Source organism: Polyodon spathula, chromosome 3, assembly GCF_017654505.1.
Source record: "Polyodon spathula isolate WHYD16114869_AA chromosome 3, ASM1765450v1, whole genome shotgun sequence".
NCBI classification, from domain to species: Eukaryota; Metazoa; Chordata; class Actinopteri; order Acipenseriformes; family Polyodontidae; genus Polyodon; species Polyodon spathula.
Genome location: NC_054536.1, coordinates 94,297,956 through 94,324,539, shown reverse-complemented (window position 1 = coordinate 94,324,539; position 26,584 = coordinate 94,297,956). Strand labels below are relative to the sequence as shown.

Sequence of the window (26,584 nt, the reverse complement as noted above, 5' to 3'; positions counted from 1 at the left end):
TGAAATTCAATCCCTCTGCTTTTCAATGACATGCATTAACAAGCTGTTCTACAAAGCATGGTGACCCAGCAATGCAAATAAATCAAGTGTGTTTATCGTTTCTACCCATTCACAGGCCCAGAATGACACTTCAGTATATTTGGGTTTACACAATCACAGGGTTAAAAAACAGTTTTATGTTGGGATGCTAGTTGTTAAGTGGTTGAGGTATGACTGTCATAAAGTTGTTCATATGAACACACCTGATGGGCATTTCCACAAGGCACTCACTCCCTACAAGGCCAGGGCAATACATACAAATCCTTACATACTGGTGCTGGCATTTTGAACTGTTTGTAAAAGTGTTTGGTACTGGTGCTGGTATTCTGCACTATTTGCTAAAGTATTTGGTACTGTTAGTGGCATTCTGCACTATTTGCTAAAGTGTTTGGTACTGTTAGTGGTATTCTGCACTATTTGCTAAAGTGTTTGGTACTGTTAGTGGCATTCTGCACTATTTGCTAAAGTGTTTGGTACTGTTAGTGGCATTCTGCACTATTTGCTAAAGTGTTTGGTACTGTTAGTGGCATTCTGCACTATTTGCTAAAGTGTTTGGTACAGTTAGTGGCATTCTGCACTATTTGCTAAAGTGTTTGGTATTGGTACTGTTACTGGTACTGGAAGCCGTAAAGTTGCTGGCAACTCTAGTTGTAATTATAATTGTGAGTATTACTGTAACTTATACTGTAATTACAACTATGTTTACCGCGAACATGTTCGCTGCAGATGTTTCTTGAGTTCCATCTTGGTAGCTGCCGACGTACATTCTCGTCTATCTAGGGTTAAAATTTAAACGCCGCTTTGGCAATTCAAAAAATGACAGCCGCTTGTCTTTCATGCAGTCGTGGTAGTGGCATCCCACAATCACACAACTCCATGTCATTTTGGGAAAATGACTGATACACTGTACGGTAGTTACAATTGGTGCCAACAGTTCAGCTGATTGGTTAACGAATCTGGGGCAGTGTACTGCAGTTATTGTAAGTAAGCATGGTAATGAAATTACTGATCACTGTTACCTGCTCTAAAGTGTGTTCTGGACTGCCTTTTTTAAAAATAAGGGTTTTTTTGTTTTTTTTCTGTGCAGAAAAACAAATCTGCAAACGTATTGCATATATATGGAAGTGAAACATACTTAGTGTTGCACATTATTGTTTAGGTTAAAATGTATACATTAATATTATATTATTTTGAACAATAGTTTTTATTTATAGTTCATAAATTTTAATGCAGCTATGGGCAACCATTTTCTTTTCTGGCAACCATAAAGAAAAAAATAGGACCCTGCTAAATTTAAAGCAGAATTGCCCGTGTTGATGAGTATATATGATAAGTGTATTGATTTGGTTATAAACAATATGTACAATCTTTGCACATAATGACTGTCTTATTTCAGTGAACAGTAGATGAATATTAGCAACAGAAAGACACATGCTCATTGGTCAATAAGACTGTCATCCCAAGAATTCCGATGAGATCAGGATACAAAAACAAAGGTTTCACAAGCACCAATTGACATAGTACTCGAAGGCTGGCATGAAGAAGGCGATTAGATCCATCTGACAGTATTTCGGGCGAAACAAGTATCCTTGTTTGGACTACGGCGTCAGAAGGTACCGTTGAGTGGAGGCATGTTCTATCACCGTATATTGTAGTGTGTTGAGGTAATGATGGACCCTTTTTAAAACTTGGCAAAACATTAGGTCAATGCCATCACATTGTTAACGAACCCGTAAGTCAAGTCGACTAACACAAGGCTTAGACCCCGTAACAATGACGTCAAACGTAACATTCATTTTCGTACCTACCATTTAATGACTAGCTGACAATGGACGAGATTCAAAAAAGGAATTCAATCTATGGTAGTGCCGTATTTACATTTTTTTTTTAAATAGGGGAAACGTTATTTCACAAACCATCACCATGACAAACAAACATGAGACGTCGGCATTTCACAACGACCGTTGAGATAACATTAATATTAACACCATATTGACATTGCATATGACATAATGTTGAGACAAATGGCGCTTGTACAAGGCGACGTCTACAAAAAAGAACCTCAAGGTAGGAACCATAGACGGCTGCATGTAAGGAGCAGAAGATCCAATTTAATTTGCGGCGAAACCGTTAAGAAAATGGCATTCTGTTCCATGTCTTTTGGTGTAGGTAGTTACAATTGGTGCCAAATGTATACATTAAAAAATAAAAAAAAAAAAAAAAACTATGGTATAAAAAAATTCTGGACTGCCTTAAAAAAAAAATTTAAGCTATAAGGGTAATTAAAAATTCAAAAAAAAAAAAACAATAAAAAAAAAAAAATAAATAATTAAACAAAAAAAAAAAAAAAAAAAAAAAAAAAAAAAAAAAATAACAAAAAAAAAAAAAAAAATAAAAAAATAATAAAAACAGTAATGTGCAAAAAACAAATCTTTAATGCAATAAATATTTAAAAAAAAAAAAAAAAAAAAATAAAAAAAAAATTTCTGGCAACCATAAAGAAAAAAATAGGACCCTGCTAAATTTAAAGCAGAATTGCCCGTGTTGATGAGTATATATGATAAGTGTATTGATTTGGTTATAAACAATATGTACAATCTTTGCACATAATGACTGTCTTATTTCAGTGAACAGTAGATGAATATTAGCAACAGAAAGACACATGCTCATTGGTCAATAAGACTGTCATCCCAAGAATTCCGATGAGATCAGGAAGGCTCTCTTTCACTGGAGCCTGAGTCACTACATTGCATAATGATGGCTTCTTACTGTCGATACAAGAACACAAAGCCTTGCCGGTGTAAATAAGTGTATTTTTAATGTAAGTTTGGCAGGGATAGGGGTTAATTCCATAATTCCCTAATTAGATAATTGTGTTTTGTTGAACCTTTTGTCATGCATATTTACATTGTATATCTAGGGTTTATGTCACAACTGTGTCCGCGCCAATCACCATTAAATAAAATACCCATTATAGCTCATAATGTAATTATTAACCATAATAAACACAATACCTCAATAAAAAAACTAGTGATTCAGGCATAATTATCCCTAGATTCACGATGAAAAGAGATTAACAATTAATATTATGTATGTTTAAGTATTTCAAATGAATCATAAATGTGTATTTGTTACAAGACAAAATGAAACCTAACAATCCAAATTATTATTACATTTATTCATATTCTCAAAGGAAGAAGAATAAAGGTTCGGCTTCATAGTTAAAAACACATGTATAAAGAAGAAACAAAATAAAACATTCAAGGAAAAGTAATGCATTGTTAAATGTTCATAATGAATCCTTGATGTGCTCTCTGGTCCTAGAGTTCTGCATTAGTGAAGCAGTCTTAATAGTTCATCATGCATTGTTTGGTTGAGTCACGCATTGCATGTACATGCACCAGCTTCCATGTGGCTAAGTACACATGTACAATGTCCAGCATCTAGTTGAATATATGCACATAGTAAATAGATCAAACTTCTATGCAGTGGGTCTTATTTCCATTCCTGTTGTTATGTAGTGAGACATGTGGTGATCACTTTTATAACACCTCAGTTTATTGCTCTGTGCTTGTAGCTGTGAACCCAGACCTCCCCTCTGCTTCTCTCGTCATTACATTATTATTCAGATTGTGTATGACTGTCTGCTCAGTGTTTAATAATAATGACCTTTCAAACTTATGGAAAAGCCGAATGCTCTTTCGAAGTCCAGCACACCAGGGAAATGTGCAAACATTCCTAATGAGCTGCACTATGTAAATATATTTAAACCAATACACCAAACAGCAGTAAGTGGAACAAGGGGAAAAGTCTTTCAGAAACACTTTGCATCTAAGATAGTGTAATACTATGTACATGATCATTTACTTTATTCTAATTATGAACAGGCATGTCTAAACTAATGCAATTGATGTGTCGAGAAAGCAATGCTGACTACTACTCTGGACGCTGCTGTTCATTCTCTAAATTGACCACAGATGCTGGCTCAAGGCTACGGCTCCCCAGTGCATGTGTCAGATTCCAGTGTCAAAGGCTTGCATTCATGCAAGATAAATGCCAAGGATGGAATTGGAGTTGAGGGAAATACTTATATATTAAGGCTCTGTATTTATAAACTGCAAATCAAACATGCTTTCCAAAGACTCCCCTGCCCTAGGCTGAGGGGAAGATTTTTTTTTTCTTCTAAAATGTAACCAGTGACCCTGCTAGTGAAATCACTGTTGTATGAAGGGTGAGCCACATATGCACAACTGCTTCACATCCCACAGATGCCCATCTTGACTAGGCAGGGCTGCATTGAGCCTTGTGCTTCTGTGGGATTATGGAAGAAAGTTGTTGGGACTAATTCAGCTCGTCAGGCTTCAGCAACCGCTACTGTTCATGTGCCTAGCGGGGCCCATCATTAACCTTCCAAGGCTGGACTCTTGCCTCCAATGGTCTGGTAGCTTGGTACTATCCATTGCTTAGGTCACTGGCTTGACATCAGGAATAGGGGCTGGTCATTGGATCTGTAATCCAAATAAATGGTGAATGGGTTGCAGCGGTAAGACAGCAGGGGTATTTAAAAGGTTTAATTAGAGTTTGTTATGAAAATCATGAGTTGAACTGCAGTATATTCAACAGTACTGAAACTAATGTATTTTGGATGCATTTTGTGTCATATAGCAAAGACATTTGTTGATGTGGAAGGAATGTTACCACATAGGAATGAACAGAAACAAAATAGAAGAGGTTTTGCCTGAGGTCAGGAAGCTGATTAATGACAAGAAACCACCCTGTCACAACTGCTTTTAGGCCTTGTATTTTGGTATGTTGGGAGTTTATATTTTTATGATCGGCTAATGTTAAATCATTAAAACTTAATTGCTTCTCTGATTTGTTTGATTTAATTTGCCACCACTTGAGCTATGAATTGTCATACACTTTAGACTGTGGTAAACATCCCCTTACTTCTGAAGTAAATCAATTCATGAATAATTCTATGACCTTCGGGATAAGAAAGACCAATCCAGAGCCCATTCAAGCTTTGTTATTGATAAGAATCACATATATGGCCTTCAAACTCCCTGGCTAATTGTACTTGAAAATGATTGGGGTGTTTGTGCACACTGCTGTGTCACTGGGAACAAAGAGATGATTTATTAGAGCTTTTCATTATTCTTCAATGGTATGTTTTAGAGTGTTGGGAAAAACAGACTTACAAGTTGTTTTTTGATCAAAAACACTTTTCATGAAGAAAAGGTATACCATAAATACAATCATATAAAATTGTTTACAGTCGATTTCAATTACAAGTCTCCATCTGACTCGGTGTATATGTTTGTGTTATAACACAGGTATCCGTGGGTTCAAATCAAGGAAATGAAAAGAACAACTTTATAACAAGGACACATATTTATACACAAACATCGTGGGTCATTCCCCTCCCATTTCCCTGTTCAATATCCAGTTGTTTATAGTTACCATCCAGGTTAACGCCTCACCTTTAACACGCCTCCTGTTAGGGGGGAATCTGCCCACTCTATAAAATTCTACATCGATTGCCTAAATTACCTAATTTGACTTACTAGGCTACTTTTCTTGCTGTAAAAAACAGTTAAAACTAGTCTGCTGTTTGTGGTTGTCTACCTTCACACCTTAAACTTCTTTCTATCTCTATGTGTATCTAAACTAGACATCTGTTCATTTAACTCTCTGCCCAGACATTTTATTTGTGACTTTTGAGTCCGTGACAAGATGCAGGTGTCTGGTTTGATTCCGTAAAAAAAGCCACAAAGTGTTAGTGCTACATGTTTAACTTATAAAGCTATATAATAAAAAGAAGACTTATAATCAAGACTACTAATATTTCATGCAAAAGCCATTTTTGATTGTAGAGCAAGCAAACAAACATACCCTTCGTGGTAGCCATTTATACAAAAGCTTCTGCTGTCTGCATCCCACATTCACAACTAAGCACTTGAAGACTTCAGTCCATCAACTAAATATAATACACACAAAGTTTATAAACTATTAGCAAACCTTTAGAAATACAAAAAAAAGTTTAAAGAAAAAAGAAAAGTTTGGACTAGGCAGGATGTGACAGGATGGTCGAGTAGTGACGTCACAGACCAGGAAGTTGACACACACGTCACATGTACTGATGCACAAACGAAATGCAACACTCTAACATGTCTAATGGATTTAATATATTTTAAACATAGATATCAAACAGAATCACAGAAAATGCGAACAAAAATACAGATCAAAACAATTCAGTATGAAACATGACACACTGTCAAAATGAAAACATTACAAAGTTAGTATTAGGTATGACCTCCCTGAGCATTAACACAATCCTGGCAGCGTTGACGCATAGCCCTGATAAGCCTCTGGATAGACTGCTGTGGGATGTTCCGCCACTCTTCCTGTGCAGCTGCAGCCAGCTGGTGAAGGTTGGTTGGTCCCAGTTGTCTCCTGTGGATGGCACTGGCGTTTTGGTCCCACAGATGTTCTATTGGACTCAGGTCAGGAGAAAAAGCTGGCCACTGCAAGATCTCGACATTGTTTTCTTGAAGTTGTGCAATTGTAATCCCAGCACTGTGTGGTCTTGCATTGTCCTGCTGGAGAACTGACACTTACGGATCGGTTTGCAGAAAAACTGTTGCTTCAAGGACTTTGTCAATGTATCGCTGAACAGTGAGGTTCCCCTCAATCTGCACCAAAAAGGCATTCTTGTTTTAAAGGAGATGCCTCCCCACATCATCACACTTCCACCATCCCACTGGTTAGCTTGAACAACACAACAGTCAGCATAACGCTAACCATGACATCTCCACACACTCTGTCTTCCATCAAGCCTGTCAAGGGCAAAACGGCATTCATTGGTGAATAAAACACTCCACCACTCTCTCTGCTGCCACCTCAGATATTCTCTGGCCCACAGAAGACGTGGATTTCATCTCTCAGATATCAGTGTGTTTCCCCTGAATGGCCCGTGAGCATGCAAATCATTTTCATGCAGACGCCGATCTCCAGTCATTTTGCTGATGCACGGGTTATTTCTTCCTGGAATTTCTCATGCTGTACCACTGCAGTCTTAAAACAATTACGCAGATGGATCAGTCACATGTCACGGTCCTGGGCCGGTGTTTTGACCCTCAGCCTTCCAGGACGTGGCTTGACCCTCACAGAGCCAGTTTCCTGGTTTCTCTGAACCAGTCTGCTGATTGTTGAAGCAGAACATCTCATTCTCCAGGCAACTTCTCTCAGACAGGCTGCCTTCAACTTCTCTCACAGACAGGCTGCCTTCAGTCACACCAATCGCAACCAAACGGACTTCATTACTCAAGCAGGGCATGGTTGTATTTTTTGCTGTTCTTGCTTTATAAAATGATTTATAAAATTGCTTGGATAAATTAAGTGCTATAATTGGCTGAACAAGATCACATGACTGTGCAGTAATAATTGTCTTACTGCACGGCTATCACATCATAGAGCAACTTAATTATCTGATCTATTAATATTATGCCTTAAAAGTAACAATCACCTAAACAGTGCTTCTGTAGGTAAAAATGTAAACATACAACTGAAACAGCATTCAAGCCACTCAACAATCTGTTTTTTTTGTTTATCTCTGTCACTAAGAATTACAGAAAAGTTAGCAAATATACTGTGGTATTTATTTAGTCAGAGAATAGAACAAAGAAAACTCTGAGGCAAGCAGTAGCAGTAACCCTATTTAAACTCCATCTGAGAAATCACCATGTAAGTCTCACTCAGCATGTTTTTAAAAAATTAAAATCTCTCCTCCTTTCTGCTAACACAACCGTTGGGCTTTTAAACAAGGTTGGGTTCAGTATAGTTTTCTATGTGCTCGTGGCGGACGGGAAGGACTGCAGCACTGCGCAAACTGACGCAGGAGTCGTTTAGTCCACATATCGTCTAATGCTGGTTTACAATCATTATTTTTAACAAAGTAGACATTTTATAAGTCTTTCCGCACATCCTGTCGTGGGTCTTTTCAAATGGCTATTTATAGATTCTTATCAACTCATTTTGGCAATTTTAGCTCAACTCAAATACCAAACACTGAGCACCTGGCGTTTTTATGAAATCACATGACCTGAGCTCAATATTTTGTTATCCCAAGGTACGATACTACTCAAACAGACCACAAACCTATCTGCTCACTATTTGAAATGTAAATAACAGTATCTGTGTGCCCAATGAGCTATTTATGTAACTCTTGCATTTTCATTGTGCATCATTTTATATATATATATATATATATATATATATATATATATATATATATATATATATATATATATATATATATATATAGCTCAAAGAGCCAGCTGCCCAACGTTTCGATATGTTGTACATATCTTTCTCAAGGGAGCCTGTGTTTGAATCAAAACATTGGAGGTATTTATAGGTGTTTGACGGCATGACAATTCACTGATATTCAAATCCATGATTTATTCTTACATGATGTAATGGTGTTCTATATGTGACATCACTTTTACTTATATCTTTAAATCTGTATTAATTCTAGTTAAAATTATTTTATATAAACTTATATTTATATTATCATGCAATGCTGGCTCTGAGGATCAGCCTTGATATGGTCTCTCCAGCGCATCAGCATGCATAACTTTTGAATTAATTTTGTTTATTTAATTATTTTTAACTTTTATATATTTATTGGAATTAATTAGTTCATTCTTTTCTGTTGACTCCCACTGGCATAATCCTGTTCAGTGTATTTATCCATTTACTTTCTTTTATTCTTCTATATGTCACATTGTCTAATTTAGCTGTTCTAATACTACAAACATTACATCATTTATGTCAAGTCCTTGACTGGTGCAGTGCTGTACTATTGGTTCATTCATTTTTTTTTTTTTATTTCTAATTAATGAAAGGTGGTTCTGAATTATTTTATATAAAGTTGTTCCAGTCTCTCCAACATATTTTATTTCATCACATTTTTCACAGGCTATTCCATAAACAACATTGCTATTTTTACAGTAGGTATTAGTTTTTAGTGGATATGTGTTGTTCTTATGTTTAATTATATTTCTACTTTTGTCCATGTATTTACAAACTTTACATGTACTAGTGCAAGTATTTGTAGAACCTATTCTGTCAATTATTCTTTTATGTTTACTGTGAACTAGAATATCATCTAAATTAGCTTCTCTTTTGAATGCTACAACTGGGGCCTTAAGAAATTTTTTTTCAATTTTTCTGAACTATGTAGAATCCGCAAGTGTTTCCAAACTATCTTAGAAATATTGGGCAAAAGTTTAGAGTACATCATTACTAATGGGACTCTCTTGACCTTTTTATCTCTATTTTTATAATCTAGTAGCTCATCTCTTTTTAGTTTATCCACTTTTCTTAACTCTGTCTCTATAATTCTTTCTTTGTATCCTCTTTTTTTAAGATTTGTTTTTAATAATCATTTGAGATATACGTTCAGACTTACTGTTAATCAATTTCGTAGCGATATTAAGATATATATAGTTAACAATGTAGTTATTTATTGTATTATTATATATATATATATATATATATATATATATATATATATATATATATTCAATACCGTATTGTATATTAGCATAAGTATTATTTGTAACGAATAAACATACACACATCTTACATTTCACATTCCTCCTCTCTGAACGACCGACCCTTATGAGTGGCTGATCTGCTCTTTATATGTACGTGACCATATAGAAATTGGTATCACGGAATTAATTTGGAGAGGCCACATTATGCACACACTTAGGTGGATGGGGAATTTTAACCCTGTCAATACTGCAAAGCAAAAATAACAAAACATTGGGTTTTTAAACCACACATAAAACATCACATTTAAATAATAATAATACTACAAAAATACAAATACCAGTAGTCATAATAATAACAATAATAAACATGGGGTGGGTGTACCCTATCACACTGCATTACAGTTTTGTAAAGCAATCTAAGAAAATTATGTTGGTCGCACAGCAGTTACTATGTTTGCCTCTTAAGTCATGGTGTGTTTAATACCACTCATGGTGTTTAATGCAATGAGTTTTCAATTTAGGAAAGCTCTTTTAGTAGAAAAACTCATCAGAGGATTGATCAGCTGAGTGCAAACAGATATATTATATATATATATATATATATATATATATATATATATATATATATATATATACACACACACACACACACACACACACACACACACACACACACACACACACACAAAATTAAAAGGCTTTTAAATATTTACTACTGCCATTGTTTCTAGTGTTATGGGAGTTTCACAGTAATACACGTGGGTGATGCGTGCTTTAAAATCCAAACCTTGTGTTATTTACTTGACATGCACTACGATATTTATTATTTTACGGTAAGTGTTCTCACCTTTGAGAAAGAATGTGGCCTTGTAGCTGGCTCTCTGCTGACAGCAACCAAAGGAGATTATGATGAACTTCTATCGTGCACACTGGTGAGACTGCACTTTGAAATAAAGACATTACAAGAAGGATATTGCAGCTTTGGAGAGTCCAGCAAAGTGCAGTGGATAAAAGAGTAGCTCCCAGGGACAGAAATGTACGAGTTATGAAGATAGGTTGAGGGAACTGAATCTGTGTAGCCTAGAGAATGAAGACAGATGAGGGGAGACTTGAACATTTTTAATCCTAAAAGGAGTCGACAAACTCTGGAGAGATTGTCAAGGAGGGAGGCAAGGCAACCAGATCTTGTCAGAGGTGGTATATTTATGTTGGCATGCATCTCATTTATGTGCAGCACAACATACTAGAAACCAGGCACTCCTTGGGGGCCAAAATTGCCCCATCCACTCCTGGTCTTTATTCCAAACCTATTAGAAATTGTTTAATTGAACCAATTAAACCTCCAAGCAGACTCTGAAGCAGTTCATGATCTCATTGTACCTGTTAAACCTGGAGTGGAATACTGGTCCTCAAGGACTGTTATTGGATATCCCTGCTATTGACATTTTCAGGCGCAATGGACTTTATACTGGTGTCGAAATCTGACATGATGGTGTTTCAAGCTTCCAAGCATCTGGCCTGGCTCATTGCATTAAAAATACAACCTGATGTTCCAGTCATTTCCCTAAAACTAAATGAGCCTCAAACAAAGAACCTGGCTCCTCTTATATACCACATGGCCAGTGCTGACTGACAATCAATCAACCAATCAATCAGTTAGCACCTGGCCACATTCTGCACATGGATTTGGCAGGCATGGGATTTGAACACCATCCCTGACAAATTTACATTCAAAATACACAAGCTTTATTCATAACAAAAACACACACGCTGTTTACAAGTGCAGGGCCTCAGCTTTGCTACAGGAAGATTGTTCATAAAAATAATACATTGATAAAAAAAAAAAAAAAAAAACTCACACAACATCTCCTGTACCCATTGGCTATTGCTATATTGTGGCAGTCCAGCAGTGTAACCGCACCTCTGTTCCCCTGGTCATGTATGCACGGTGACCATTAGCTGCTCCTAGTTTAATGTCCCCATGTTGTAATGCTTGTGGTTAATTCAGTGGAACATCTGTTCCTCCTGCTTGCCAGCAACAGCAACCTGAAATGATTGCCATGAACCTTTTTCTCCTGAGAGCTGTTTGCTGTCTCGACCATACATAGCACTCCGCCCACTGTATAGATTGCATTACCATCATTAACATGTGTGAGCACCAGTAACTGGCTGTCATCCTAATGCATTCTCATAGAGGGTATTCATAGACTTCTGTGAGAAGGGCAGTAAAAAACTCAACGTATTTGAAACCTGTTAATTGTTTAACATTTTTCACAGGTGTTGACACTTCTAGCCCATCCTCATTACCGATATAAAAATAAAAACTACACATATACATACATAATTACATATAAATACATAATCTCTGTAACTGAGATCATAAATGTTTCTACTCAACAGAGAGGGTGTGAGAGGGGAGGGATCTGGACTGGCCGTCAGGTGCATGCTTAAGTTTGTAGGGGGTTCGGACACCCCTTGTATTCCCACGCTGTCAGGCAATGTCTTATTGACAAAAATCAGCTGTGAATGAATTGGCTGACGCTCTGTCATTGGTTGGGGGGTGGGACTATACGAGGTGAATATATAAATAAAAAGGCACTGTTTTGTATTCTCTCTGGCTCATACAGGAAGTATAGTGGAGCGTGACTTCATGGCAGAATCCTGATACTGGTGGCGCAAGCAAGCTAAGTACTGGTTATTTTCTTTTCACTAACTTAGATATTTAGCTAGCGGGATTGAGCCTTCCCACAGTGTATAAGAGAGGCTCCCGTCGCTAGATGGAGCAATGAGCCGCGGTTAAAAACCACTTTGTTTTGTACTTTTTCCTTAGTGTTTTGTTTTCCTTTTTTCCTTTCACCTTTTGCTTATTCTTTTTGGTTTACACACCTGCGTGTGTGATTTATGAAGACAGGGCACAATACCATTGCTAGTAGAGTGCCACCAAACTATCACAGAAGCACCTGCCAACTGAACGTCTAATAATAAATCTGTGCGCCTCTGCTGGCATTTCACATTTGAACTTTGTGTCTGCCTTATGTTTTCCCGCACCCTTGGAGGTGTTAGTGCTGTGTGGATTTCATTTTTGGGGGGGGGGGGGGGCTTTGTTTGAACAAACTTGTAAGTAATTTTATAAAATATATATTATAGATATATATATATCTATATATATATATAATATATATAGAAGCTTCGTCTCTCTTTAGAAATCAGTCAGTAGACGACCAGGTGTTGGGCAAAGCTGAAAATTTGACTCATCTGGGGGTGCTTCAGCAAGGCTGGAATCGGCCAGATTTGTCTTTATGAAGGACGCATGAATCAAGCCAAGTACAAGGTTGTCCTGGAAGAAAACTTGCTTCCTTCTGCTCTGACAATGTTCCCCAACTCTGAGGATTGGTTTTTCCAGCAGGACAATGCTCCATGCCACACAGCCAGGTCAATCAAGGTGTGGATGGAGGACCACCAGATCAAGACCCTGTCATGGCCAGCCCAATCTCCAGACCTGAACCCCATTGAAAACCTCTGGAATGTGATCAAGAGGAAGATGGATGGTCACAAGCCATCAAACAAAGCCGAACTGCTTAAATTTTTGCGCCAGGAGTGGCATAAAGTCACCCAACATCAATGTGAAAGACTGGTGGAGAGTATGCCAAGATGCATGAAAGCTGTGCTTGAAAATCAGGGTTATTCCACCAAATATTGATTTCTGAACTCTTACTTAAGTAAAACATTAGTATTGTGTTGTTTAAAAATGAATATGAACTTATTTTCTTTGCATTATTCGAGGTCTGACAACACTGCATCTTTTTTGTTATTTTGACCAGTTGTCATTTTCTGCAAATAAATGCTCTAAATGACAATATTTTTATTTGTAATCTGGGAGAAATGTTGTCAGTAGTTTATAGAATAAAACAAAAATGTTCATTTTACCCAAACACATACCTATAAATAGTAAAACCAGAGAAACTGATAATTTTGCAGTGGTCTCTTAATTTTTTCCAGAGCTGTATGTGTGTGTGTGTGTGTGTGTGTATATATATATATATATATATATATATATATATATATATATATATATATATATATATATAATGAATAAAAAACTGCACACAAAAAATTACAGTAAAGTGTAAATAATTCATAACAAAAGATAAAGTACTGTTCTAGACACAAACGCATTGTTTTCTGCAAATCTAACATTTTCCGTTTCTTTACAGTTCTCTTTCCCAAAGTTGTCTCTCTTTTAATTTGAACTCAGAAAAATTAGCCTCTCCTGCATTGCACACGCAATAGCCACACAAATGGAAAAAGTGGGCGTGGGAAGCTCAGCACAGATCGCAAACACCTGCCTTATACCTCAGGGAAAAACCTTTTACCGTCAATTCAGGCAAGAAGCACTCATTTAAAAAATCACTGATGCAGGGGTAGCACATTATTTGCACTCAAGTAGATGTAATCTGAGATCAATTAAAATCTACCCCATAGAAACCCTGAATACATCAGCTCTTGTTGCATGCGTGTGGGATTAACTGGCTTGAGTACAGAGTTTAATACAAAAACAGCTTCTTCAGTAACCTACCTTTGATGGGATACAGCAAGGACTATTTAGGTTTATAAAGAAAACGCTTCAGTTAGTTTGACTAAATGTACGCTTTGAAGAATTGCAGGCATATAAACAATACTACAGTATAATTGATGCATAGATACAGGGTTATCATGCAGCTACATTTTTTGGGGGGCACAGTCAAAAAAGCAAGTGCTTTTGTTATCAATGGTAGGTATTTAGTGCATTTAAAGACACATTTGCAGGGTATTTATTGGCATTTTTAAATCTACATGTAGTTTATTTAATGGCTCTACATGAATTTATAAATATTCAATGGTGTTTTTCATTATCTCCTAGCGTCCCTAACACGCTCCAGGTCTACTGACTGATTTCTCTCTGCTTCAGCTGTAATTACCATTAGGTCATTCAAGCAATTTTGTGTCAAACTGAAAAGCTTCTCTCATTACTGCAACGTGTCACTGGAAGGGGCAGGACTAGCTGGTATAGCTTTGCAGTTTGGCTGTATGCATCAAGCGTGTTAGTCTTGCTCAAAAAGAGATAGATGTCTTTCAGTGTCATAGGCGGATATGACTCTCTTCTCTCAAGTCTGTGGGTGAGAAGTTTATGTTCCTGCTCTGCCATCTGTGGATCTACATCTCCTATATAGTAAGCTGTAATTGCCTCAGATTGCAGCTTTTTTCTACTGGAGGTGTTAGGCTATTGATGTGTGTTAGTAGAAGCAATTTGCCTGGAGTGACGAATTGGGCCTCATTTGGCACCGGTTCGGGAGAGCACAGTTGGACATGTTTGCCTCCCAAGAATCAACCCATTGTCCCCTCTGATTCTCCATAACAGGAGCCGGAGACCCACTCGCAATAGATGCCTTTGCGCACCAGTGGCCGAGGCAGCTTCTGTATGCCTTTCCTCCAGTCGCCATGCTCCCGCTGTGCCTGGAAAAGGCAGGACCGGGCCAGCGTGCTATTAGTAACCCCTTATTGGTCCAGGAGACTGTGGTTTTCAACCCTGATGCAACTCCTGAAAGGCCAGCCATGGAAGATGCTGAAATGCTGCAACCTGCTCAGCCAGTGCCAGTTTTTCAACTGTTATGGGGCTAAATCCGATGGGAAAGCTCTGTCTAAACAGAGGCTGGCAAAATAGATCACAGACACAGTTAAGACTGCTGATGAGCAAGCCAACTTGCTCCCTCCAGAAAAGCTCACTGGCCAGTCCACCAGGGGCATGGCGACTTAGTGGGCTTTGTTCTAGTGCATCTGTCAGGGACATTTGCGATCCAGCGGTATTTTACACAGTTCTATAGGCTGAATGTTGTGGAGCCACAAAACCCTGCCTTTGGAACAGGAGTGTTAAGGGCGGCCTCAGGGTCGACATTTACATCATAGGTGAGTTCTCCCTCAATTTTTTAGCCCCAGCTATTTGTACTGGGGTTCCTAATGGTAACGAGCAAGCTAGCCTTGGCTTAGCCTTGTGGCATGCTGGCTGGTCTGTAATATTGTCTTGCGACAGCTTTAGTATTCAAACGCATTAGATAATGGTTACATTTCATACTTGATAGGGAACATGTGGTTATTAGCATATCCCTGCTTCCCTGAAATAGAAATATAACCATTAACCTTCAAGGTCATTGTGCTGTTATTGCAGCAGTCATAATGATGATATTGTGCTTGCAGTCCTTTTTATGCCCTAGGTGTGTCACAGGCACTGTGTGCAGCTTTGGTATCTCTGTTCAGGTTGTGTGGTCTTTAAGGATAAATACCCATAGTTAATGGTTACATTTCTATTTCAGGGAACCAGGGTTATGATGATAACCTAACATTTTCAGTTTTAAGCACTTTGAGAGGTTGAAATGTTACAATGACTGCTAAAAAAAAAAAAAAACATTAGGGACAATGAATGTGGAAATTACCAAACCAAAATGGATGATGAAAAAAAAAAAATCAACACCCTATAGTCAACGAAGAGCAACTTCTAGAAAGTGAATTAGAAGAACCGCAAGAGGGGCAGTGCATAAAAAAAGAAATGTGGGAGTAAAAATGGGAATGTCTTTGTGGCAAAGTGGTTTGCAGTGTGCAGGTGAGAGGTGATGCGGGGTTTAGTAATGATGGACACAAAGACACTTCACAGTGAGAAATAGCTCATTACAGGCTTTACACAACAGTGTGTATCGCTCCTCTCTAAACAGGATTTCAGTCCCAAAATAATAAAGCACAAATATACACACACACACACACAAGCACAGCGCATTCACAAAGTCCAGAATCAGTGCTCTTGGTGCAGGCGGTGAAATACCGTGGTGCACAGGGTTGACGTGTTGTCCGGTTGTAATACTGGCATCTCACTACAGCTCCCAGATAGTTTAGCCATCTAACAATGACAAACAAAACAATTACTAGACTTGACAAAACAAACAAACACTCACGCTTAGTACAATGATTTTTTCTTGTCGGTCCACTCGTAACCATAATACAAGGAACAGATCGCTCAGTCACGCCCCCTTTGGAAGTGAGTGCAATCATGTCTCCTCCAATCCATGACTGACACATCGCCTATCATAGTAAGGCGCTGACTTCTAGTATTGTGGCTGTGCCCCCTTTTTGGTTGGCCGACTTCCCACTGACTGTGGAATGAACTGTCAAACCATCCAGTCCAGGCCTCCTGTTATATGTTATACAGTTTCCTCACAGGTCAGGAGGGAGATTGTTGACTAGGATTCATTCATTCTCAGTCACATATCCCACCACTTAGAGTGGAGGTGAAGGAACACACGGCTGAATCTGTTTTCCCCATTACACCCCCCTCCAGTGAAAAGTAATCCACATTTTGGTGATCTTTCCCTGCACGGTGTGTCATAAAATACATGAAGGGTTATACTTCATTGTGCTTAACCACTTGAGTGGGGCGTGGTCAGTGACAAGATTGAATGAATGTTCCAATAGGTAGTAGCACAAGGTCTGAGTGGCCCATTTAATGCCCAGACATACCTTCTCAATGACAAAGTAGTTATGCTCCTGGGGGAGCATCTTTTTACTTATGTAGTGGATGGGGTGTTCTACTCTGTTGACCTACTGGGACAAGACCACCCCCAGACCAACATTCGAAGCGTCATATGCAATACATTGGGTCTTGTACATTTTTTTAGTTGTGTAACTTTGTTGTGAACTTCTCATTTTGCCTTGTTCGTCGTGATTTTTTTTTTCTTAGAGAAATTGATTGTCTGTTTCCAGTTTAAATTTGCAAAAAAAGAATGTATAATTAATGGTAAATGTACCTCTGTTTGACAATAGCAAAACACCCATCAGATTGCAATTGATTGCACCTTTACCAAAATCTGACAATTGATCACTTTCTGACATTACACAGGTCAAGTTCTGGTATGCGTACCACTTTCTGATGATTATCACTTTCTAATACTACACCGGAACTGTTACACTGGCGTGCAGCACAGCTCTAACAGCAACAAACTGTGTGACAGAGTGGACGAGAGGGCGTGACATTTTAGAGTCTAGAAAGAGTAGTCACTGGTTAGCTATAAATAGGGGAACAAAAAGATTTTTTAAATGTTTAAAAAAATCTTCTAGTTCGCAGTTTCGCAAAAGATGAGCAGAAAAGGAAAAATATCTGGAAGGGCTCAAATATTCAGTTGTGCAGTTTATTAAAAACCTAAGGCAAGATCAGAGTACAGACAGCAACTGAATATGAAACTGGCCGCAAGTATCGATAGTGCAACCCGAAACTACTTGGTTATGAAAGGGCGCGTCAAAGTTATTCATTTCAATTTCGCCGGTCTGAAGACAATTGGCGGTTAACAGTAAACGTGTCTGCAGAAACGGGCAGAAACGGAGAGCAAGTGGACAGGAAATGACTTGTTATTCCTCTTCAAGTAATGCGCTCTTCTGCTTTTACTGTAAGTTGTTTTCAAACATAACAATAAATCTTACAGGCTCCGGATTAAGAGATTAATTACATTTTAGCTACTGATGCAGCCTCTGTAGTGGAGAGTATTAAACTGACACTGTTGTGGCTCCAACATAGAGTTAGCATCATGTAATAAACTATAGAGAATTTAGAATCAAAATGGCAGGCATGGGATTCAGTTTCATAACTTTCTCAACTGTACTGGTTGCCTGGTTACTACGAATCATAGACAAGAACAGAGCAAGGCAAGGCAACCCTGACTGGGAAATTAGCAGTGCTCAGCACACACCACACACACTTCAAAATAACACAAAAACAAATAGCAGACATGTACATTTAAATATGCTATAAAAATCAATGCTAATAAGAAGTACAATATTACACATTTGTCCTAAATCTGTGAAAACCAAAGCATTTGTCTGGTCGTAAGAAGTACGTTTATTTGTGTAGACTTGAGTTAGAAATTTCAGAACGAGTACGGTACCAGTAGATTCGAGAGTCATTTCTGAATCACTTCATGAGTTGTTGTTTGGGTGGTAACTCAACTCAACTCATGTGATGTAGTTTGTTTGGTACCACTCTGTATGAAATGAATTGATTCAAACGCAATTCTGAACCGATTCCTGTATGATTCACCACAATGAGTTGTTCAAAAAGAACAAAGGGTTTTCGAACTGCACGTTATTGCTGTTGATCGCTGTTACTTCATTATTGTGAATGTGTATGTCCTGAAACCGGACTGTTTGCTTTGATGTATTATTTGGGGTATAATGCCCTTTAAGTATTTACAGACACTGATACCATACACAACATAATACAAAGTGATAAACATGCAGAACCATGTGGAACCATAAACAAAGGAAGGTGTTCTCATGTTACTTGTAGCTGTCATTAAAGCACTCTGTTGCGCACTGGCACTGCTTTCTGTGGTAAACTAATGGTTCTGATAGAAGCAATGTGTTGAGCAGCATGAACTGGTCGTGTTTTTGGTTTTATCATTTGATGGTAATATTGATTCTGTTTATCTGTTACTCAAGGGTTGGTGGTTTGAATAGAAGCAGTGCATTGCCCTTTGTATAGACCAAAATAAAGTTGGATAAAAACTCGCAAATTGTAAATGTGTTTTGAGTCGTGATGGGATTTATTTGTTTTATGACTGTACGTGGAAATTATACGGGGAATACATTTGAATTAAACAAATATCCACCACTGTCACAGAGTTTAACCCAATAATACCTAACCCTAATTATTTACTTATTGGGAGGGCACTAGTTAAACTAGCACCTGCACTGCAAATGCAAAAGCAAAAAAAACCCCAAACAAACAAACAACACCAGAAAAATATGATTGTTGCACTTGGCAGAGTGAATTCTACAGAAATGTAGAGAATGTGGGCTAGTTTGCATGCGACCTGCAGGAAAATGTGCTTTATCCCTGCTGGTGATTTTATGCTAAACTAGTAAATTGTCTCTCTGGCTTCAGAAAATAAATGAACATTTGAATGGTCCGTCAAATAGAATTTGACCAACTCTGTGTAACTTGTTTAGAAATGCAATACAGATGATAAGAGATCTGCAGCTGTATATAAACCCTCGGGGGAGATTCAAATTGAAAGCAGCTGTGTGTTCTGAGAAGCTGCAAGAAGTTTTCCAGGTTTCTGTTATGCAGCATCAAAACAAATAAGTCCTAAAATTGAAGGCACTGAAAAATGGGAAGAAAGCTATAACACGGTTTATATCTTTGATCTTTTGGGAGGACTAACTGATTAGTTAATTTCCATGAATCTTTTATTGAAATGAAAAAAGGGTCTGGAAATGCACAAACACCAGGTTATAATTCAGTGAAACCAAGCCAAATTACAGGAATGTCTATATATTACAGGATTCAATTTACTGTGAAATGTTTTATTTTTATTTTAAACAGAGGCTAATGCCTAGATAATTAACATGGTGGTCAGAGTAAATTCAGTGAAACAGCAGTACATTGCATTGGAAACCAACACGCTTTCCCTTTCAGCACGAAATGTATTCCGTTACACAAACGTTTTGCAGAACCTGCTCCCTTGGCCTCCTCTCAGAGAGACATGTCTCCCTGACTGTGGCATGCAGCACCGCCTGCCGGTGGATCATGCTTGTCCAAATCCAACAGCACATCGACCTCATCCTCTTCTCATCCCCCCACCCGAGGCATAGGAAGGCTAGCCGCTGCCATTCCCAGAGCAACCCGGCCATTAACATCCAGACGGATCACATGTGGGAAGCCATCTCAGCCCAGAGCCAGATCTTGAAAGCTCTGGCTGAGGCGTGTTCTTCACAGCCAGCCCCTGTTCCCCTGTGGTGCAAGCAGCTGTTATAGTGCATAAATGGGTGCAGGATGACTCCCGAGGAGCTAGGACAACCTCAACTGGAGGACGGGCCACTAGCGCCTCTCCCTTCTCAGCAGAGCTCACGGCTTTATTCAAAAGAGTCAGCACAGCACTGGAATTGCCGTGGCCTGAGGAGTCAGAGCCAAAGCGCTCAGTTTTTGACAGGCCATCAGTTCCCTCTAGAAGGACCTAAATGTCCGCTGTCCAAACGGACTTTGCATGAGGTCCAGTCAACTTTGTTGACCTGTTATATCAGGTCCACAACTCTCCCTTTGTAAAAGGCACACATCTGGCGGTCCTTTCCAAAGATGTGTTGTGCCCTAACAAACAGTGCAAGGTCACAGAGGAGATGTTAAAAAAGGCAAAGCTCTAGCTGCCTGGCTTACCAGTCGACGCTTGTACAGAGATTGTCAGTGAATCACAGGCCCCCTCAGCGGACACTTGAGGATCTGAACCTGGTCACTGACCACCATCTGCTGCAGCTGTCCAAATATAATGTACAGTCTCTTGGCCATGGCCTCACAGCACTGGTAGCTGCTTGATGGCAGCATTGGCTCTCTCAGGTATTAGTGCTTGATGGGGACAAGGCATCCCTTTTGGAAGCCGTGGTCACGCCAGGCCATACTTTCGGTCCAGCGGTGGACAAACTGAGTTTAAATTCACCAAATGCTGCCTTGGCTTCCAAGCATGGTTCAGTCGCACGGTTAGTTATCCCCTCTTGCAACCACATCACTGCCTGTCGGTGTCCCAATACTGTATGGAGGCCACATAAAGTCAGAAAAAAACAACATATGAATCCAAATTCATATACAGTATTTATACAGTATAATCGTAAATCTCGAAAAACCACTCACTTCTAAATCTTTTGTAGTCATTTTTGTATTACTTTAGTATAAATACATGTTAATTTGGATTCATATGTTGTTTTTTTCGGATTTTATGTGAACGAAAAGACACACATTTGCCCATTTTCCCATAGGAAATAGTGATATTTTGAAATATCACTGTCCTGGTCACAAAAGCAAAGTTTGTGGGGAATAATAGCCATTTTCTATACTTTTGAGGCATAAGCAATTAGGAAATAACACTTACTACCCAGGAACAAAAAAAAAAAAAAAAAATTGTTACACAGTGGATCTGTATTGCAGGTGCAGGTAGCAATGGTAAGCAGTGGCAGCAGCAATAGTAAGAGCCAGAGACTTGCTCACAAGTGTAACATAATAAATGCAAAACAAAACACAAAATGCAAACACAGCTAACAAAGAAATAGCTGTCCTACAGGTGACCAAGCTCGGTCTCCACTAGGATGAGGCTTCTGTTCCAGGAAGCTACTGCACTCCACAGACTCAGATAAACACTGGTGGGATTAGAATCTCCTAGAGTAATCCCTATGGTTATCCTGGTCTACACAGAATGATAACTTGCTGCTTGCTGTGGTTCACACACACAGTGAGTCGTGAGGGTTCTCCACACAGTCATCTCCAAGCTCGTACACAACAAAGGAGCTAGCTTTCCAGCTCCTTTTAATAACAGGTGGGCAGGCTTAATGTACTGTACAGTGCTTTGCAATACCTTTGTATAAAAAGCACTATATAAATGCAATAAATACAAATAACAATAATACCCTAACTAAGGATTTTAGTCTTTGGTTAAAGAATTCTATGTAAAAGCCATTATTGGTGGATTTAAAAAAAAAAAAAAAAGTTTTATCATTGAGCAGTGAGATAAAGTTCAACCTTTATTGTTTTAAATTTCAATTTTAGATTGTGCAGTGGTCATGCATACAAATACTGTAATGTGAATATTCAAGCAAGCACAATAGCAGTGAATGAGGAAGATGTACTTTATTATATTTCCACAGAATATTACTTTGAAAACAGGCTACAGTAAAAAGCACACCAGTTGTTCAGTCAGAGATAAAACATGTTTTTGTTCCAGCATTGGGGGAGTTTCCATGTGTTTCGTCTGATAATTCAGTTAACACTACATAGTAAGTGTGCTTTTTCCTATCAAAGTAAAATCATGCCGACCCTTGATACCTGTATCACGGGTGAAATTCGTATCGACTGACGCCGAGGACAACAAGTTTTGCTGTTACAATTTCCATTACACAAGAGTAGATGTCAAAACTTCATGTTGATTTGAACTCGGCTCTCTCCAAGATACGCACCAACTAAGACATCACTTTACAGTAAACTAATGTGATTCATCTGCATCTCCATCCATGTGTGTTTCCTTCCATCTGATGATGTAGATATCCTTCTGTCTGGTGTTGATGGCTGAAGTGTAATGCTGGCTCCAGGGATAAGCTTATATTGCCTCCTGGGCGCATCAGCACATACAACGGCTGCGATGCTGGCTCGATTATTGTCATATAACCCTGTGCGGTCTCCCCAACGCATCAGCATGACAACCGTCTGGATTGAGCTAGGTAGGATACATCTCTGGGGTCTCTTTCAGTGGGCACCTTCTGTTCTTTGTGTTTCGTCGACTAGCTCACGACACCTCAAGGGGGCTCGATGTTGATTCTGGCGTCCAAACATCACCATCTTCTGCCCCACTCAGTTCAACCCAGCTTACCTACCCGTACATCAGCATTTCTTTTGTGCAACCAGAATCTTTCCATCTCAGGTACAGCCAGTTGCTGCTCCTCTCTGCTGCTTCAGATAAGTTCTTCACTGTGCTGCGCAACTCTTGGCCACTGAATCCGACGTCTCTGAGAAACCGGGTTGTAGAGTGCGCTACAAATCCTCGACAACCCACTTCCACTGGGTAAACCCGGACTCTCCATCCTCGCTGTTCCGCTTCAGTGGCTAGATGAGCATACCGCAGTTTCTTCCTCTTGTACGCCTCATCTACAGCATCCTCCCATGGCACTGTTAACTCTACCAGGTGAACAAGGTGTGCTGATCCAGACCACAAGACAATGTCCGTATCCTTATATTCTTAAATATTACATGCCCATCACACAAGCAGTTTTTATTTATTTATTTTTCCTGTGTTTGTTCTGTTGCTGGAAAGACACACAAGTTTCTGAAAACTGAATGCCGCAAGTCTAGCACCAAAGCACAAACATTTTAAAAAGTGTTTACGTCCCACTCTTATCACTGCTGATTGGCTAGGTATGGAACAAGCTGGTCTGTTGGTTACAAAGAAACCCAGAAATGGCTGCTTGAGAGACTCTGGCAAGACAGACAGATCTTTTAAACTTAAGGTATTATTTAGGTTTTTTGTAAATTGGGAAATAAATGATCCTGCTCTTTTAATACATGAACCTGACATTTAGATGTTGCAATCCAGTAAAGTTACAATCACAAAACCCCACCACAGTCGCTAAGGTAATAGTGGATTAGAAAAAATCGTGTTGTGGAATTTATAACAGTTCGTGGTCAAGCATATACTTGTTGGGATGTTTTAAAAAAAACATAGGTCGTAATGATAGTTCCAAAAATTCAATGGCATCGCTACCAGCTCCTACACCGAAACTTGGAAAATTAATTTTTACTGGTAATTTGGCTTGACACATGTTCCCATCAACAACATCGCAGGTTAATCTTGACAGATTACTTTGACAGTCTGATGGTGGCCTGTCCCCAAAGGATAACTTTGGAGTACTTGTTCTCTTCATACATTTTTGTATTTGTGCCTTCCAGTGGGCGTCTCTACATTTTAGGCAATCAATCACTTCCCTTTGCAATTGAACAGTAGACTTTTCCAGCTTCTCCTCAAGCTCTAGTATTTGAGCTCTAACAGCATCTCTTATCAATTCTTCTTGATTAAGGGTACTCACAATAAACCGGGAAAGCCTCTTATCAAACTCTTCAGTCTGCTGCAAACAACTATTTACTTGTTCTGCTAATGGAGTTAAAGCACTCATGTCAGTTTCATCTCTTTGATCATCATTGCCTCCAGTATCATCTGCCTCTATACGAGAAGTGTACATATCACTAAGTCTTGTAATTAAATTCTCAAAAGGCTCTCTAACTGTCACATGACATGCTTCCCTATCTTCTGGCAACATTACTGGAGACCAGGTTTGATCTTCCATTTCAGTAATTTATCCCAAAAAATAAATAAATATACAATTAAATGTACACCACTTGTCCCCTACAGGCCACCAATCTGTATCAGACACTCTGTATGAAGTGTATCTGGGTACAATATCAGCAAACCACCCCACAAATCAACAAACACATGTAGCACATTATGAACACAAACCGAGTCTACTGGAAGTATTTCAGCAGCTAGAGTTCTGTTTGGTGCTTCCTCTACCAATTGGTGTTAAAGCTAAAACAGGCAGTATCATAAACAATCATTCTCTATCTTTTGAGTCAATGCAAAGAAACTGAAACAACCTCGCCAGTCTTCCGGATGCTTTACCAGCTGCCGGGTCTTCCGTTCTCCAAAACTCCGAACAATGATATCCAGAAACCCAGAAACTGAATTGTGGTAGCTTTGTAATGCATGGCATTATAGTACAAAAGCAAACATGTTTCTGACTAGGGGCCCAGTGGTTCTGTTTATCAAAAAAAACCTTAACAAAAAATAGTTAATTCAGGTCAAGCGTAACTATAATGCGATCATTGTATTCCAGATAAGATTGTATGATTTGTAAACCACCAGCTTGCTCTCTTCTCCAGCTCCCTGCTGTTGGGCTCTCTTCTCTTTTCCCACAGCCATTTTAAATAACAGCAGCCCATAGACATTTCTCTCATTGGTTAAAAACAGCCCAATGAAATTAAGTCATACTGGTTTGTGAACGCCTTGCCTTCTGGGTACTGAAGTTCTTTAACACTGCTATAGGGATAAAACTCCATTTCAACTTAAATTAAAAGACAACATTACTGGCATCAAAGTCAGTACTGTAGCTAAACGCTACAAGCTGGGATCGCTAAATTGCGGGCTACCAAATGTATTATTCCTTATTAGGCTTCTTTAACATTATTACAGTACTTTGCCTCACCTTGTAAAAAAGTCAATAATCCTTGGTTGTTTCGAAGCCATTCGAACGTGTTTAACTAGCTATGGTGGTATGAACTGAGCCGTACGGTGTCGCTGTCGACTGCAATGACAGTAAACATTTTTGAAGAGCACAGAGGTGATAGATATCAGCGGGACTTGGGAATTAATGTATGCACAAGAGGGATGAAATACATTATATTTTATGCCAAAATAACTAAACAATGAGTAAAGGAGCCTAAATAAATAATTATTATGATTTTATCCGATTTTATCCGAGGCCCGTGCCTACAGGTTTGGTATTGAAGCCACAGTATTATAAGTATATAATAAAAATAAACAAAAGAAAAAACAGTTTGTCTTTGTAGAATTTGATGGTGCCTACTGTAAATACTGTGTGCATTACAAGTTATACACAAGTCCTTTAAAAATCTGGGGTTCAGCAGTTACAAAACTGAACGAACATCAAGAAAGATCAGAATTCCACAAAGCAATAGTTGGCAGTGATTTCGTATCTGTGATGCGACAAACTAAATCACCTGTACATCAGAAGTTGGAGTCCGCTCATAGAGAAAGAGTAAAAAAAACAGGCAGAAGCTATTTTTGTATTTGAATATTATAGTTGTAATCTTAGTATGTTACTTAAATTTACTAGCAAATGTGTTCCAAACTGCACTGAAAGGAACATATTGTTAAAGTATGTTATAAATGTGTTGAGGTGAGGTCAGGTCAAAGGCAGCCTTTCCGTATCTTGAAGAATTTAAAGAACCAGTCAAGCTACAAGGCTAGATCCGCCCCTGTTAATCTATAATTAATTGATTGTGTTCACTGTTAATCAAACCAAAATCCTACAATTATCTTCTACTTTTTTGTGTGTGTTTTGTGCGACAGGGAAGCAGCAAGTACATTTTTAAGAAGGACTGTGGCAAAGGGGTTGAAAGTATGCAGGTGCAGGTGATTAAAGAACAGACAGACAATTGTAATCCAGGTGCAAAGGGTGACGGCAAAACAAACAGTAAATAATAATGGAGGTAAGTAATACGGTGGTGTCTATTACTTACTGTACAATTATAATCCCCAAAGCTGGTTCCGAAATAATAGTCCTGTTCTTCTAGCCCCATATTAAACACAAAACGCATACGCAAGTCCGGTTAGTGCGTGAATTAGTGATTGTGGTGCAAT

The 26,584-nt window shown here is 38.7% G+C and overlaps 1 protein-coding gene across 4 annotated transcripts in view; it reads left to right on the top strand.

Moving 5' to 3' along the window:
• Positions 1–26,584, top strand: part of LOC121313692 (CMP-N-acetylneuraminate-beta-galactosamide-alpha-2,3-sialyltransferase 1-like) — a 77,306-nt gene that overhangs the window by 13,942 nt on the left and 36,780 nt on the right. For 2 of the 4 annotated variants that reach the window (XM_041246491.1, XM_041246489.1), the window contains exon 2: positions 26,294–26,433. The exons of 1 other annotated variant lie outside the window; for it this stretch is intronic. The gene's annotated coding sequence lies outside the window, so the exon portion shown is untranslated. Of the gene's footprint in view, positions 1–12,229; positions 12,291–26,293; positions 26,434–26,584 lie in introns of all 4 variants that reach the window. One more of the 4 variants, XM_041246490.1, reaches the window with a different exon arrangement.